This window comes from Nicotiana tomentosiformis, chromosome 8 (assembly GCF_000390325.3).
Source record: "Nicotiana tomentosiformis chromosome 8, ASM39032v3, whole genome shotgun sequence".
Lineage (NCBI taxonomy): Eukaryota > Viridiplantae > Streptophyta > Magnoliopsida > Solanales > Solanaceae > Nicotiana > Nicotiana tomentosiformis.
This window is the reverse complement of record NC_090819.1, coordinates 3,500,628-3,518,925: the sequence shown is the minus strand read 5'-3', so window position 1 is coordinate 3,518,925 and position 18,298 is coordinate 3,500,628.

The window sequence follows — 18,298 nt, the reverse complement described above, 5'->3', positions numbered from 1 at the left end:
GACTCTAAGAGGGGAAGGGGATGTGAGGCTGGACTCGCAGGTCATCCTTAGGAGAGGGAGTTTTAAGTACCTCGGGTCTATTATTCAGGGGGATGGGGAGATTGATGAAGATGTCGCACATCGTATTGGGGAGGGATGGATGAAATGGAGACTCGCTTCCGGTGTTTTGTATGACAAGAAGGTGCCACCGATACTTAAGGGTAAGTTCTACAGAGTGGTGGTCAGACCAACGATATTGTATGAGGCTGATTGTTGGCCGGTCAACATTGCTCATGTCCAGAAGATGAAGGTAGCAGATATGGGTATGTTGAGATGGATGTGCAGTCACACCAGGTTAGATAGGATCAGAAATGAGGTTATTCGCGATAAGGTGGATGTGACCTCTATTGAGGACAAGATGCGGGAAGCGCGGCTTAGGTGGTTTGGTCATGTGAGGAGGAGGAGCACAGATTCCCCGGTAAGCAGGTGTGAGAGGTTGACATTGGAGGGTTTACGGAGAGGTAGAGGTAGGCCAAATAAGAGGTGGGGAGAGGTTATTAGGCAAGACATGGCACAACTTCAACTGACCGAGGACATGACCCTTGATAGCAAGGTATGGAGGTCGAGGATTAGGGTAGTAGAGTAGGTAGTGTAGAGTGTTCATAATAATAGTATTGGCACACTGTCTCGCTTTCTGTTGGTAGTAGGTTTTTATGACTAACCGTTGTTTTCTTTCATTATTGATCACCTTACTGTCTTATTATTTTATTCTGCTTTTATATAGCTTTTTGGTACTGTCCCTTCTTGCCTATATTTTCATTAATGTGATACTTATACTATCCTGAGCCGAGGGTCTATTGGAAACAACCTCTCTATCCTCACAAGGTACGGGTAAGGTCTGCGTATTAAGGGTGGGCATAAAATCCGAAAAATTGAATTCCGAATCGGACCGAATTAATTCGGTATTTCGGTATCGGTTTATTCGGTATTTCGGTCCTACTTCGGTATAAGATTTTTGATTTTTCGGTATTTTGGTACGGGCCTCGGTATTGAAGTTTGGATATTTCGGTATACCGAAATACCGAATTATTTAAGTACACCTTCCTTCACTGCCAGCCCAAGTTATCAATTTTCAGCCCAACATTTGTAACTTGTTAGTTCTTACCCTTAGCCTGTAACCCACCGAGACTAAGCCCAACTCCCCAACCTAACATTAGAAATTATTAGAAAAGTAAAGGAACTTCTCACATCTGTTGCTGTTATGCTCATTTATCACTTTATTAGAAATTTTCTAATGATGTGATTTCTAGTATAAATTATTAGAAGTAAAGAAATTAAGAAACTACTCACATTCTACTGTTATGCTCATGTATTGATTTCTATTGATTTCTATTAGAAATTATTAGAAGAAGTGAAGGTACTGCTCACATTTTGTTATTGTTATACTCATTATCACGTAATTAGAAATTTTTAATGAATTATCTTAGCACTGTTTAGTTAACAAAGATATGGTACGATACCGAACCGTACCGAAACCGTACCGAACCAAACAAGAAAATACCGAATCGTACCGAATTATTTTGGTACGATATTTGGTATTCACAATTGATATACCGAAATACCAAACCGAAATTTTCAAATACCGTACCGAAATACCGAACGTTCACCCCTACTGCATATACACTACCCTCTTCAGACTCCCACGGTGTTGGATAATATTGAGTATGTTATTGTTGTAACCTATGCTTGGAATAAGTACGAGTTTAAAAGCTTTGTTTGCTAACAAGAACATATAATTGTTTTACACTGTTAAGGTTAAATTAACAAATAATAACATGTGACTCTTCATAACAAATTTGATACGTACGTAATTTGGAAAGTAGGGTAATAATCTGCTATAAGAGGTGAAATTGTACTTATAGTATCAAAATTCGTTGGACATGATTCACAATTTTTGTAATTGAAATTTAACATCCGAGGTAGCTTTGCTACAATATACAGAAGAAAAATGGAAGTAAAAAAAGAAAAAAAATGGAAGAGTATTAGCTGCAATGAATATTTAGAGAGAATGAGAAATGGAATTATGACAATGTTTTCTGTCAATGCATATCAGCCTACATATACGCAAAAAGTTTTAAGTTTAATACATCTTTCTTTTCAATGACAGGTGTATATAACTTAAATTCGTACGGAAATATAGCAACAATTTGATCCTACCACATGAGTAAATTTCTTGAGTGATCATTCAGTTTTGTGTTCATGATCCAAAAGTTATTTTGTTAACTCAACATATAGCTAACAAAAGATATAAAGCGTTGAAGATTTATAACGCTGTGTCCGTTAGACCCTCGTCTCATGTATTATATATCAAAAAATGAGAATTTACAAGAAGTGTGGCTTTGCTACACCATTACATAAATATGATTTGTAACACTATTCATAAAGCATAGATTCACATGTTTCTTCCCAAAAGGAAGTGTGTTGACCATGGTCCTCCATTAACATAACTCTATCATACATTTGAGAAAAATCTCTCGTGTCTATAAATTCCATCTCTGAATCAGTCCATTCAAATTCAAAATCAAATGATGTTGAACCACTCTCCTCTTCACTAGAAATATCACACAATTGGAAATCCTTCGATTCGTGACAATCTGGTTCTACATGCTTTAACGAATTAAAATCACTGATCAGGACAGGAGAAATCTCTGCTTCCAAAGACTGGATCACACTTCTGATCTGTTCTTCATTGCTTTCTTCAATCTCTGATTCTTCGAGAAATGACATGAGAATATCAATATCGACTTTTGAGAATTCAACATCACTGAATTCGTCATAACTAGTGTCTGAGGTTGACATGTTGTGTAAAGGAGAAATGGAAGTAGAAAAGAATGGTAGAAACTTAGAAGCAATTGGAATTTAGAGATGGAAATGTATGTGAATGACAATGTGTTATCGATTGACATAGTTATATAGTCCAATAAATAGTCATATCATTATAATAAAAGGCAACAACTTGATCCTACCACATGTGCAGATCGGTTGATGATCCAACAAATCATGTGCAATCTTAGATTCTAAAATTGATACATGACATGTTTTCATAATATTGATTTACTAGTCAATATTTGGACGTGTGATGCTGAGTTGTCCGTGGAGTACTGAATAAACAAAGTTATATAATATGTTCATCTTAGGGAACATAACAAGTGAAGAAGATTCATCTACACAACATATTGTCTGTCTTAATCCTCTGGTTTAATAATTTTGTTTCGTTTTGATAACAACATACCAACTAAAAAGGCAGTCCGGTGCATTAAACTACTACTATGCACGAATTAGGGGAAGAGCCGGATTACAAGGGTCTATTATACGCAGTCTTACCCTGCATTTCTGCAAAAGGTTATTTCCACGGTCCGAACCCGTGACCTTCTGGTCACATAGCAGCAACTTCACCGATTACGCCAAGGCTCCCCTTCCACAAAAAGACCAACTGCTTGGTGATTTAATTGGAAGGATCATCAGAAATCAAACTTCAAGCTGATTTAACACCCTTTTTTTATTTCTATACTTTCCTTGTAACCATGGCATCAGACAAGCAACATGTGCAAGATCTATGATAATAATGATCAGGGCCATTACAGAAGAAGGAAGCTTCGAAGAAATGAATCTTAATAGTACAAAAACAAATCAATTTTGTGTAAGGTTCAAACCAAGTAGACAGCAGAGAGAGTGTAAAAAAGCAGCCCAGTGCACAAGGTATCCTGCGTTCACGCAAGTTCGGAGGAAGGGTCGCACCCTAAGGGATGTGATGTAAACAACCTACCCTAATGCAAGCATTAATGGCTGGAACAACAGAGATACAATATCTGTAAGTTTTGGAAGTAGCCACTACTGCCTGCATTAGGGCATCATACCCCTTGGGGTGAAGCCCTTCCTCCGATCCTGCATGCATGAACGCGGGATATCTTGTGCACCGAACTGCCTTTTTACATTAATTAATAACCAAATAAAAATATTAATAATTAACTTGTTACAACAGATTAAATTACAAGTTAAATTATTTTTGACACCAAAGTAATGAGCTAGATGCTTAATTAAAGGCTAGAATACTAAAGCAACGCGAAGTATGATAACAGTGGATGGAAGAAGATCTTGTTAGCTTTAGAAGTTATGTCAATAGAATTGGATGGTACTGTATATATTGGAGTAATAGTAGTGGTGAGGTGATATGAACAAATAATAAACCATGTGATGTGATCCCCTTTACTTCAACAAGTTGCTTTATATATACCTAAATAGACTCCACCGTCATATAGATTCGCATTAAAAGAGAAGAAAAAAGAATGGGAAAATGTGATCATTATTTATATCCATTCAAATGGACAATTGAAGCCAAATTAACCGGCCAATAGTACTCTATCTTTCTCATTTAATGTGAAGGTATTTGACGGATTTTAAGTTTGAAAAAAAGAATAACTTTTAGAATTTGTGGTATTGAATATATTATGACATTTATGCAGGTAGAATTTTTAAAAATGAAAAAAGGTGTTATTTTTTTATGAGAAGGAACAGAAGAAGATTTATTGCTTTTCATTTGATTTGATGAAAGTTTTTTTTTTCCCATTTAAACCTAAGAAAGTAAGTTTGAGACTAGAAGATACTCCCTCCGTTCACTTTTATTTGTCCATAATGGACTTTGCATACCCCTTAAAAATAATAGATGACGTGAATATTTTACAATAGTACCCATGATAATAGAAAAGTGAACCTTACACTTGGTACAAAGTGAAACTAAGATCCTACACTTCAGTGGCGGATGCAAGTTTAACGAAGCGGTCTCACACGATACCGCTTCGCATAAAATTTTACTAAATATAAGTATTAATACTATGAGAAAACAGATAAGTAAGAAAAAATGACATCACTTAACATAAATTGTCTTTTGGCATGTTCCTTATGAGCTTGCTTTGGCTTTAAGAGGCTAGAGGTTCAAACCTCAACTAACACTTTATTTTTTGTAAATATTTGAGAGAGCCTTTGTAGTTAAAAATTGTGATGAAGCATTAAACTTATATATGGGTAAAATCGAGCTCATGGCACACCCCAACTTCTGATAGGGTAAACAAAGGTCGAGACATGATGACGAGGCACCGGAATCGAGGCAAGGGTCTCACCGAGTTAGAGTCTGGGGGGCATGACGTCTGCCCTCGAGAATATCGGGGTCATAATTTGGGATCGGTCCACATCCCAAAAGACTTCGGAGAGCATTGTCAGGCAACCAAACATGACCAACAGAGGGCCATAATATCCGCGACCGGCCGGATATCACGACATGGATCTCGACACGTATCGATAGAGAACCAACAATCAGTTAAACAAAATATTTTTTACCTTTTACAGAATGGTGCCTAGAGTAGGATTCTCCTACTATATAAAGAGGGTCTGACTATTCATTAGACACTTTGTAACATGCATCCCAAAGCAATACATTATTACTTTCAGTGTTATTCATAGCTCTTCTTCTTGTTCATCTGTATCGGCTATTGTGAGCCCGGATCGAGGGTGAATATTTCACTAAGGCTGGAATCATCCTCCTCACAGTATATCTTTATTTGTTCAATCTAACTCAATTTATCGTTTTGTATCAAACTAATCTGTGTATCCTTAAAACCATTTACAAATTTAATTGTTATCCGATTTTGAGGGTAAACAGTTTGGCGCCCACCGTGGGGCTAAGGATAATAGTGGCAATTTCTTTGAAAGGTCTTTAATTTCAGGTCAAAGTTCAAAATGTCGAACTCCAGTCTGTACCTCTAAATGTGGACGCTGAGTCCGGTCACCACGGCGAGAACAACAATATGGTACCCAGTGGTGTGGCGCCATATGTCGATCCCATCTGAATTTTGGTCGCGAACCCAATTGTCGCTAACTCACATGTGGCCATCAATGCGAATCTGCCTACCGATCCTGAGAACATTATCTGCAGTGGAGTCCGATAGACAACCCAAAATACACACGACATTGGAGGAGATGGGATCAACTTGCGAGTGATCTTCGAAATGCTACATGCTCAACATGCAGCGATAGCCCAGCTGCAGAACCAAAGCCATGCTCCCAGTAGAATTGAGCCCGCGTCGTCCCAAGAAATCACTCATAAAAACGAACCAATCACGGAGAGGCCGAGTGAAGCTGAAGCCGGGACTACACCAAAATCATAAAAATGCTCGAGGAACAGACAAAACGGGTAGAATCGGGAGAAAAGAAAATCTAAGTCAATGACAAAAAGATGGAAACTTACAATTCCAGGGTCAACCAGATCTCAGGAGTGCTACCGATATTAAAGGTCCTGGATTCCAAGAAGTTTGTTTAGAAACCTTTCCCTCCGAGCGCAGCTCCGAAGCCAATCCCAAAGAAGTTCCGCATGCCCAAAATTACTAAGTACAACGGAATAACCTACCAAAATGAGCATGTGACCTCCTACACATGCGCCATTAAAGGGAACGACTTGGAGGATGATGATATCGAGTCTGTCCTTTTGAAAAAATTCGGGGAAGCTTTGTCAAAGGGAGCTATGATATGGTATCACAACTTACCCCTTAATTCTATTGACTCGTTTGCTATGCTTGCAGACTCCTTCGTGAAAGCACACGCTGGGGCCATCAAGGTCGAAACCATAAAGTCGAACCTTTTCAAAGTGAAATACGGAGATAATTAGATGCTCAAGGAATTCGTGTCACGATTTCAAATGGAACGAATGGACTTGCCTCCGGTCACGGATGATTGGGTCGTTCAGGCCTTCACCCAGGGACTCAATACTCGAAGCTCGTTGGCTTCACAACAGTTGAAGAAAAATATGATAGAATATCCTATCGTAACTTGGGTCGACGTACATAACCAGTATCAATCAAAAATTAGGATCGAAGATGATCAGCTTGGGGCCCCTTCGGGGTACGTTTATCCCATCAGAGTTATCGACAGATCCAAGGGATACATCGATCATGAACCAAGATCGAATTGGGATCGGTATCAACCATACAATGGAGACCGAAGAGGTAATGGGTCCGGGCGGAACCCCATGAGATACGAAAGAAGGAGTGATCGAGGTCAAAATAACTGGATACTCATGAGCAAAAACGGTTTCGGCAGGCCCGTCGGGCCCAAAGATGCGCCAAGGTTATCGGAGTACAACTTCAACATCGATATTGCTGTCATCGTATCTGCCATCGAACACATCAAAGATACCAAGTGGCCTCGACCTCTACAGTATAATCTAGTCCAAAGGGACCCCTACCTAATGCGTAAATACCATGGCACTCACGGTCACAGGACTGAAGACTGCTGGCAATTGAGAGAGGAAGTAGCCTGGTTATTCAACAACGGACATCTCCGAGAATTTCTTAACGATCGAGCCAAAAACCATTTCAGGAACAGGGACTCTAGTAAGCAGATCAAGCAAGAGAAACCTCAGCACGTCATCAACATGATCATAGGTGGGGTCGACGTCCCCCAGGGACCGATGTTTAAACATACCAAAGTATCCACTAAATCGTGCCTGTAGTCCGAGTTCTAAACAGATTCAACATGGCATGCGAGATCACTAAAGGAGAGATGACATTACCGGTGAACACCACCAGAACCTTTCAGGAAACAAAGTTCTACGTGATCGAAGGAGATATGAGGTACAATGCTCTGTTCGGGAGGCCATAGATTCATAACATGAGGTCAATGCCCTCGACGCTGCACCAGGTATTGAAATTCCCAACGCGGTGAGGGATTAAAATAATTTACGGAGAACAACCGACCGCAAAAGAGATGTTCACGGTCGATGAGGTGGTCCCGATATCCGCACTTTCAACACCAAAGGATCTGGTTTGGTCACCAAAGGAGAAACAAAATAGCAATTACCGACACCGGCCCTGCCTCAATCGGAGAAGCAGGGGATGGGTGAGGATGACGAATACGGAGTTCTCAGGTCCTTCATAGCCCCCGATGATTCTGATGCAACCAAATCAATGGTCGAAGAATTGGAGCAAGTCAAATTGATCGAGCATCTACCCGATCATAAGGTATACCTAGGCACGAGGTTAAGTCCCGAGCTCAAGAAAACACTCATTAAACTCCTTATAGCTAACATAGATTGTTTTGTTTGGTCCCACCTTGACATGACAGGGATTCCGCCGGAGATAACTACTCATAAGCTGAGCCTGGACCCGAAGTTCCACCCAGTCAAACAGAAAAGGAGGCCCCAGTCCGAATTCAAGCATGAATTTATCAAAGACGAGGTATCTAAACTCCTTAAAATAGGGTCCATCCAGGAGGTTAAGTACCTGGATTGGTTAGTAAACATAGTGGTAGTCCCTAAAAAGGGGAATAAATTAATAATGTGTGTAGATTACAAAGACTTGAATAAGGCATGCCCAAGGACTTTTCCCTCTGCCAAACATCGATCGCATGATCGATGCCACGATCGGCCATGAGATCCTCAGCTTTCTCGATACCTACTTCAGGTACAACCAAATTCGGATGGAACCGGGAAACTGGGAAAAAACATCCTTCAACACTAAGTACGACACCTACTACTATAACATAATGCCATTCAGACTAAAAACGCCGGTGCCACTTACCAATGCCTAATAAATCGGATGTTCGAAGAACATATAGGAAAATCAATGGAGGTTTACATTGATGATATCAAGGCCATTCAAAGGTTAACCGGGCGTATAGCTGTGTTAGGCCGATTCATTTCAAGGTCCTCCGACAAGAAACATCAGTTCTTCTCGTTATTGAAGAAGAGGAATAATTTCTCGTGGACCCCGGAGTGTCAACAAGCCTTGGAAGAACTTAAGCGGTTCCTTTCAAGCCCTCCTTTGCACCATACTCTGAACGCAGATGAACAGTTGTACCTGTACCTGGTGGTATCCGAGATAGTTGTAAGGGGAGTCCTAGTATGGGAAGAGGAAGGTACACAATTTCCTATCTACTATGTTAGCAGCACTCTAGGTGAGGCCAAAACTAGGTATCCTCACCTGGAGAAATTGGCGCTCGTTTTTCTAAGCGCCTCTAGGAAGTTAAAACCATATTTTCAATGCCATCCCATATGTGTCGTGACTACTTACCCATTGAGGAACATAATGCACAAGCCCGAACTCTAAGGACGATTGGCCAAATGGGTCATGGAAATCAACGGGTACGATATCGAATATCGACCCCGAACCGCCATCAAATCTCAAATTTTGGCGGACTTTGTGGCCGACTTCACGCCGGCCCTAATTTTTGAGGTCGAGAAGGAGTTGTTGTTTAACCCGGGGACCTCCTCCAGAATCTGGACCCTCTTTACGGACGGTGTCGACAACGCAAAGGGGTCTGGGCTTGGCATCGTGTTGAAGCCACCGATGAGTAATGTGGTTAGACAATCTATTAGAACTATAAAATTGACTAACAACGAGGCCGAGTATGAGGCCATGATTGCAGGTCTTGAACTGGCTAAAAGTCCGGGGGCTGACTGGGTCAATGGAATATTCGAAGTCAAAGAAGAATGGATGCGAAGGTACTTGGATAAGCTACAAGTGACGTTACATCAGTTCAAGGAATGGACATTGCAGCATGTACCTCGGGATCAAAACAGTGAGGTCGATGCTCTTGCTAACTTAGGATCGTCGATCGACGACGATGAATTCAGCTGAGGGGATGGTCATACAACTCATGTAATCGGTAGTGGAAGAAGGCCATGCCGAGAAAAATTCGGCAAGCTTAACCAAGCACTGGAGAAACAAATATATATATTACCTAAAGACCAGAAAATTGCCCTCGGAACATAAAGAATCGAGACCTCTACGTACAAAGGCATCCCGATTCATCTTGTTCGAAGACCATACCCTATTCAGGAGAACATTCGATGGCACACTCCCCATATGTCTAGGATCAGGAGATACCGAGTATGTTTTAAGGGAAGTCCATGAAGGCACCCGTGGAAATTATTCGGGAGCCTAATCGTTGGTTTGGAAGTTAATCATAGTTGGTTACTACTGGATCGACATGGAAAAAGATGCGAAGGAGTTTGTGCGAAATTGCGATGGATGTCAGAGGCATGCTCCGATGATTCGTTAGCCCTGGGAGCTGCTGCATTCAGTCTTGTCACCCTGGCCTTTCATGAAATGGGGAATGACATCGTTGGCCCCCTGCCATGGGCACCCGATAAGGCTCAATTTATATTAGTTATGACTGACTATTTTTCTAAATGGTTGGAAGCCCAAGCATTTGAAAAGGTCAGGGATAAGGAAGTTATTGATTTCATTTGGGACCACATAATATGCCGGTTAGGAATGCCGACCGAGATTGGGTGCGATAATGGGAAGCAGTTCATCGACAGCAAAGTGAGCACATATTTTGAGGACCATGAGATCAAAAGGGTCCTATCAACACCCTATCACCCTAGTGGGAACGGGCAAGCGGAGTCCACGAACAAAACCATACTCCAAAACCTCAAAAAGAGGTTGATCGATGCCAAAGGAAAATGGAAGGAAATTTTGCCCGAAGTCCTATGGGCATATCGTACAACCTCAAAATCCAGCACTAGGGCTACCCCGTTCTCATTGGTCTACGGTGCCAAAGCCCTAATACTGGTCGAAGTAGGAAAACCGAGTCTTAAGTTCCGATATGAGAACGAAGGGTCAAACGACGAGGCCATGAGTACGAGCCTAGAACTGTTAGACGAGAGGCGAGAGGCCACCCTCGTCCGGTTGGTCGCCCAAAAATAACGGATCGAGAGGTATTACAATCGAAGAGCCAACCTCTGATATTTCAATGTCGGGGACTTGGTTTTGAGGAAGGTGAGACTGAATACCCGGAACCTGAACGAAGGGAAGCTGGGACCGAATTGGGAAGGACCATATTGAATTATCGAGATCACCGGCAAAGGATCATACAAACTCGAAGCAATGAACGGTGAGCGACTACCAAACAACTGGAACGTAACCCACTTAAAACGATACTACTTCTAAGGTACGACCCCATTCGTTTCTTTTCTTTACATAGATTATGGATTGGACTAACACTTGCAGGTAACAGTCAGAGAATGATGCAACTTTTAGGTATGAAAGCACGCATTGCACTCTTTTTCCCTTGAACCGGTTTTGTCCCAAATGGGTTTTCCGGTAAGGTTTTTAACAAGGCAATAGTGAACCGTGTTAACTTAGAATTGAAGACCGACTATGGACCGGAGTTGAGGATTACATCTACAGTATCTGAGTCTTCTCTATAATCGACCTCGAATACTGGGGACCATCACCCTCGGATAATGATTTAGCAAGGAAAGAAACTTTGTGCTTGAAAAATCTGGGCTCGGTGGATAGGATTTATTGTAAGGTTCAAATGATCAAATGAACCGTGCCCACATCTACCACTCAAGCCATAACACGAAGGTTGTACATACTTTCAACCTTGTATGTTATGCACAAACATGAAAGAAAATTTCTACCTTGCAGATAAATATTTTGTCTCTTAAAAACTACTACATTTCTGTTCCTTAAAGACATCGATCCCAAGGGCCACCCCTATTCGGATCCAATATATCACCCTCACTCGGGGACTATCGTCCAAGGCAAGCTCAGACGACTCGGGCTATCGAAGCCCAGGGGCACAAAACCTATTAGGCAGGGCCCGAACTTTAAAGGCTACGGCCATCCCTATTCAGGGATTGTCGTCCTGGGCAAGACCAGATGGATCGCGTATCGAAGCCCAGGGTAATAAGACCATTGGGCAACACTCAAATTTAAAATGCTACGATCGTCCTAGAACGGGTCGGAGACGTCTGAGATCCGTTACCAAAACATAAGGCCTTCAAAATTTCTAAATTGATTGAAAGACTACCCACGACAAAATTATAAGCTAAAACAATTCTAAGTAAGCACTACTGGGAAAGCTTCCGATCATGCCAATCCCCTGCGAGCCTTGTTCGAACCTCCAAACAAGACCTTATTATTGCGTGCTAAGGCATTCAAGATCTTTGCCATCGTAAAGAAAAAGCAAAAACTGAACAAACTTGAAAATTGTCGAAGGGAAAAAAGAGCCTTGTCTATATACATAAAACTTTACAAAGGCCAAGCGACCTTGACAAAAAATACAAAAGTACAAAAATGAAGAAAAATCTACAAGGCACTGTCGCCCCCTATTTTCCCGCGAAAGCGAACTTCGACGTGTGACAACTCTTTCAAATGAGGTATTGAAAGAGAAGAGTCGCCACCTAACATTTTTTGAGGTGCGTTAGGGCACCTATTTCCAAATAACTCTATTTAACTAGTCAATGACACCAAAGATCGGGTAAGGCCTCAAATTAACTCAAAGAGAAGGTGTTAGGCACTCTTTGAGGTCAACAACTTTGGGTCCTGACCAAACTCTAAACTATGTGGATCTTGTAATTAGGCTAGGTGATCAAATAAATGAAGAGAAATTTAGAAGTAGAAAAAAATCTTATTATAGCACATAAGAATTGGTACAAACTTTAATGACTGCAAGGATATAACCCTATTGATCTATATTAAATGACTAAGTATAATTTACAAATATGTAAAGAGGGGGCCGGGGTCCTAAGTTTTTTAGCCTAAAGGATCATCTCGTGCAACATAAATAATACTTCGTAATTCCCTTAAGGTGGGGGTTGCTCATATTATTCAGCGGGCACAGACTATCATCTCCTGCTACCCGATTACTATATTGAAGCTGTTTACCTAAAGGTGCTCTAATTTATTTCTAGGTCGTACTCTACGCGTGCACTACCCGTCCCATGCCTATGGTCTAGGAGGCTTCAGACCTCTATTTGGATGGTTCTAGACTCTTCTTAGGATGCTCAAAATGATAAAACTAGCGCACATTCAAAAAAAACATGTAGGACTGCACATAAATACAAGGAAAGGCTCAAGTTAGCCCCCCCTCCCACACGTAAGTAGCAAATTGCACGCATGCAGGTTCAACAGTAGGCAACTTTTAGACGCATTAGGATCATTAAGTCCTATAGGCATGATTTCTATGTGATTCCGATTTCCAGTATTGTACAAGCGATACTGCTACTTTAGACTAGCTCATGGGCAAATTAGAAGCGTTGCAAGTCCTATAGGCATGCTTTCTAATTGTTTGCGCGATAAGGCAGTGAAACGATCTCAGAATTCCAAATTACCAGTGCTGATTTTATAGACATACTTCTTACGCAGGTGATAGTATCCTATAGACAGGATTTCTAGTAGTCGGCAATTGGAATTGATTTTATACACTTTATCCATATAGGCATGTCGTCTAAACGTGGCAATGCGACGGAGTAACAAAGTAATTGAATAGTTGATTAAGATCCTATAGTCATGATATCTTAAGGAGCAGTCTACTAAGAGCAATAAATGTGACATTTAGCATGATTCATGAAAACATAGGCATTTTAGAAGCAAGAATGACAAAATTGATTAACCAAGGAATAGGAACTAGGAGAATCAGTAAATTTAATTTCAACATGGTAAGTTTGACATGGTAAAATAATAACAGGGTAAAATTATTAAGCAGGTGAGAGCATGCTGAAGACATAACATCATGAGAGTTGAGGAAATATGTCATTTATAGTTAACAGGGTAAGCACACACAAGATGCACATGTTGAGCCTTCTGGAGTGGGTCTAGGGTAGGGCATGGTTCAGAATTAGTCTAAAAGGGATTTTAAAACTATAAACCCAAGTTAGGAAGGTCTGATAGAGCCATAGTTAGAGGATGACAATTACACATAGTAAACAAGAAGACATGCATGATCTATAGCAGCTAATAAGAATCTCAATTGTGCTGAGTATGATACAAAGGTTCCCAAGTTCAAAATATCATAGTAGAAGACATTACCAACTTAAGGTTAAACAGAGCACACATATTTCGGAACTTAAACCTGTCAACCATGCACAATACAGGGAAACTAAGTGTAGTAAGATTCAACTGGGTACCTAGGTAATACTCAAGAATACAGAGTTGGCTAAACACTACATTGAAATTATTAAAGCCACGCGTTTGGTTAAAGCATAGGATTCATAAGGACAATTATAGGGCCTACATAAAGGATTCATAAATTTATTAAGACAAATTCCGGACAGGCATTAATTCTCTAGAGTTTCAGGGCAAGCGTTCAAATTAGGACATAAAGACACAGTATTAAATAGTCAATGTGAGAGATTAGGCATTCATAAACACAAAAACTTCGAACAAGTGTCATGGCCCAAAAAATCTTCTAATCATGCTAACTTACACAATCCAAAAAATCAAACAAATGTCGGCATAATATCATATTGGCTTTGAAAAGCCCACATAATAGGGATGTTCAGAAGCATGAATACAAATTGGGAAGAAACATAACTGAGAGATCTTGTGCACTTACCAGTTTGCAAATTTAACAGTAAATATAGAAGAATCACCAAAGTCAGTAGCAAAATAGGAACAACAACAAGAATTCCACACCTGTAGTGCATTAGAGTTCATAGGAGCTTTGAACGAGCCCCGAGAAGTGCTCGCACTAGAGGGGTAATTAGAGACAATTCTGGTGGCTTTGACTTTCAGCCGGCCACAACCAAGAGTGCAGAAAGTAAAGAAGAATGAGAGTAGAGAGGATAATAGTAGTGGTAACAGTAGTTGTAGCAATAGTTATTTTTTCTCAGGGAATGAGGAAGGGGGTTTATATAGTAGTAAAATTGAACGACCAAACAAGGAAACATAATTGATCAAACACAAAATAAGGAAAGAAAAGAATGCAAAAATCAATTCAAAATCAATTTGGGAGAAAAAATTGGGTTAACCCTAGTTCAAGAAGGAGAACACAAATAGTTAGAGATCTCACTGAATCAAACCCATATAGCCTAGTAATGAGTGTATGCAGACGAAATATCATCTGGATCTAAAGAGAATGGAGCTTGATTCCCTTTATTCGGAGCTTGGCACTTGCCAAAAATAGGAGAGTACTATGTGATACCAAAATCGTGTAAGAAACAACGAGACAAAGCATAAATGGGAAGGGAATCATGGGGTTATTCCATATTGAGGTCAGAGTTAGAGAGGATAAGGGAGGAGGAAGGGAATCATAGGGTTATTCCATATTGAGGTCAGAGTTAGAGAGGATAAGGGAGGAGGCGGTTAAGGTTTCTTCAAGGGAGAAGAAGTGGATAAGGGTGCATAAGGGCGGCGGTCTATAGGAAAATGGGGATTAGGGTTTGGGGTTGGGTAATTAAAAGTGGTAGGGTAGTTGTGGGTCATTGATCTTGAGAGATCAACAACCAAGATTAAAAATCGAGCGGAGCAGGTTGGTTTAACGGGTCGTGACCGGGTTGGATTAAAAGGGTCATTTGGTTTGGGCTAAAGGGATTGGGCCATGGATTTGGGTCTGTTTGGTCCGAAAATTAGCCCTTCATTGGGCTACAAAATTAAATATACTAAATTTATGAAAAACATAATTTATAAATGTGATTAATAAATAATAAAATACTATTTATGCAGTAAAATGCTGTAAAGTAATAGCTTAACATTAAAAAAATATATAAAAATGATATTTTAATATAAATAATATAATAAATATAATTATGTATAGAATGTAGGCTATTATTGTAAAATATTGTGTAAATAGATAAAGATACAAATGTAATTATATGCAATTAAGTAAAATGTTATAAAATATATATGTGGGTGTAAATGATAAATTTGGATGATTAAGTCATCACAAAATAATTTAAAAGGATAATTAATAAATATTCAAGTAAATTAAATGCAAACAAATCAGTTTTTAAAGCTTTAAAAATTATGAAAAATTATAAAAAATACTCGTATGACTCTTTGAATTGGTAATGATGCAAAAATTATATTTGGAAAGTATATATGCTATTTGAAAAATATGAGGGCAAAATTGGGTATCAACAGTTATCCCTCTTTACCCGGGAATGATGAAAGAGTTATCGGGTAAAGAAAGTGATGACCGATTTTGTTCGAAGTGAGTGAGGAATGATGTATTTTGAAAACATTGGGGGTCGAACTCTAGTTCTTAAGTTGCCTACATATCCCTGGTGTTACGGGAATCAGGCCGTGTGTAGTTCTGGATCCAACGACGAACGAAATCGATGAAGTTATTACAAGATTGGTCGTGTGTTTCAAAAAGATCTTTGGGGTAGGATAGTGTCATAGGTAATGGATAATTTTAGGTGGAGATATGAATGCAAATTTGAACGTTACGGATGTATAAGGAAAATATTTGAACGGTTATAGAACAAAAGGAAATCAATTGTTGATCATCGATTACGTTTGAGGTAGTCAAAGGATGTGAATGTTGTGAATGTAAACCAGAGTGAAGATTGCTCTTGTTTGTAGAACGATTACCTCCCGAGTTACTTGCAAAACTTAAAACACGATGTACGCGAATATATGGGGTTATTGCGTAAATTTAAACATGATGCAGATTACCTTCGGACCATAAGAGTTGTCTTTCGAATGATGAGGATGATGTCCTTAGACCATGACATCTTGGGCTATGAAGCATATGATAAGGGATTCGTAGGCCATGGAATGGTGTCCTCAGGCCATGGGGATGGTGCCTCCGGACTATGACGCCTTTGAATAATGATATGCAATTTCGAGAGATCCTTAGGCCATGACAAGGTGTCTTCAGGCTTATGAGGATGGTGCCTTTGAACTATGGTGCCTTCGGACAGTGAGGCGATGTTTCAGACCATGAAATGCAAGTATGTGTTAAAAATAGATCGCTTGGTAAAGGAAATAGGTGATGCTTAGTCATATGCGAGAACGCTACGATACACTACTTAGTCTTGTACGCGATGATGGCAATGCTTAGCCCGATGTAAAGAAAGGCAGCGTTTAGCTTTATGCAATGGTGAGGCAGTGATTGGCCTTATGCAGTGTGGAGGAAGTGCTTATCCTCATGCAGAGAATGAAGGTGGTGCTTAGTCTCATTCGAGGAAAGGCAGTGCTTAGCCTTATGCAATATGGAGGCAGTGCTTAGCCTCCTGCGAGGAATAGAGACAATGCTTAATCTCATGCAAAGAAAGGCAATGCTTAGCCTTTTGCAATAATGGAGGCAATGTTTAGCTTCATGCAAGGAATGGAGACAATGCTTAGTCTCATGCAAAAAAAGGCAGTGCTTAGCCTTATGCAATAATGGAGGCAGTGCTTAGCCTCATGCAAGGAGTAGAGACAATGTTTAGTCTCATACAAAGGAAGGAAGTGCTTAGCCTTATGCGATAATGGATGCAGTGTTTAGCCTCATGCAAGTAATGGAGATAATGCTTACTCTCATGCAAGGAAAGACAATGCTTAGCCTTATGCAAGGAGTAGAGACAATGTTTAGTCTCATGCAAAAGAAGACAGTGCTTAGCCTTATGCAATGATGATTGCAATGTTTAGCCCTATGCTAGAAAAGCAATGGCTAAATGCGAAAGGATGAATCATTTCTTAGCTTGATGTGTTTGCGTTTGGCGACTTTTGTCGGTGTGAAGATAGTGATCTTGCTGTGTGTATGCATTTGAGGACGTTCCTGCTATGTTCATTATGTCTGCATCCAAAGAAAAATCGTGAGTTTTGCGGGGGAAAGGTTGGTTCGTGCTCTCGATTCCTTGCCTTACCTTTGCTCTTGTCTGGAGGTCCTACTTGAGTCACCCTGGGTAACGTCTGGCTGCTATATAAAAAATAAATTTCCGAAAAACAGGCATTTGATGAATTGTTTATAAAAAATGTAGTTGTTTGAAATATGTGATAAGGCATGAGAGCAAATAATATGTTGAATTGATAACTCTGACATGCTTTTGAGACATTGCAACCTCCTTGACTCAGAATTTTAAGGATCCTCCTCAAAATTCTACCCGAGTTTAAGTGCATACTTCTGGTGATACATTCCTTGGTGATTCTAAACATGATGAGATTGGGCAAACTCGAGCTCTTGCCCCAATTTCTGACCATAGGGGGAACGAAGATTTTATTCTTATGTGATTGAACCCATAGGGCTGCCTACGTATCCCCTCTTAAACGGGAATCAGGTCAAGCATAGTTCAGTTACATTAAATAGAATGTGAAAACATAATCTTAAACATAGTATCTCTTGACTGCGTCCAAATTGATGGGTTTGGGCCAAATCTCTCCATCCATTTTTGCAAGTATAAGTGCTCCTCCTGTTAATACTCCGTGAACCATGTAAGGGCCTTGCCAGTTGGGTGAGAACTTCCCCTTTGCTTCATCCTGATGTAGGAAGATTCGTTTTAGTACCAATTGCCCTGGTATGAATTGCCTTGACCTAACCTTTTTGTTTAAAG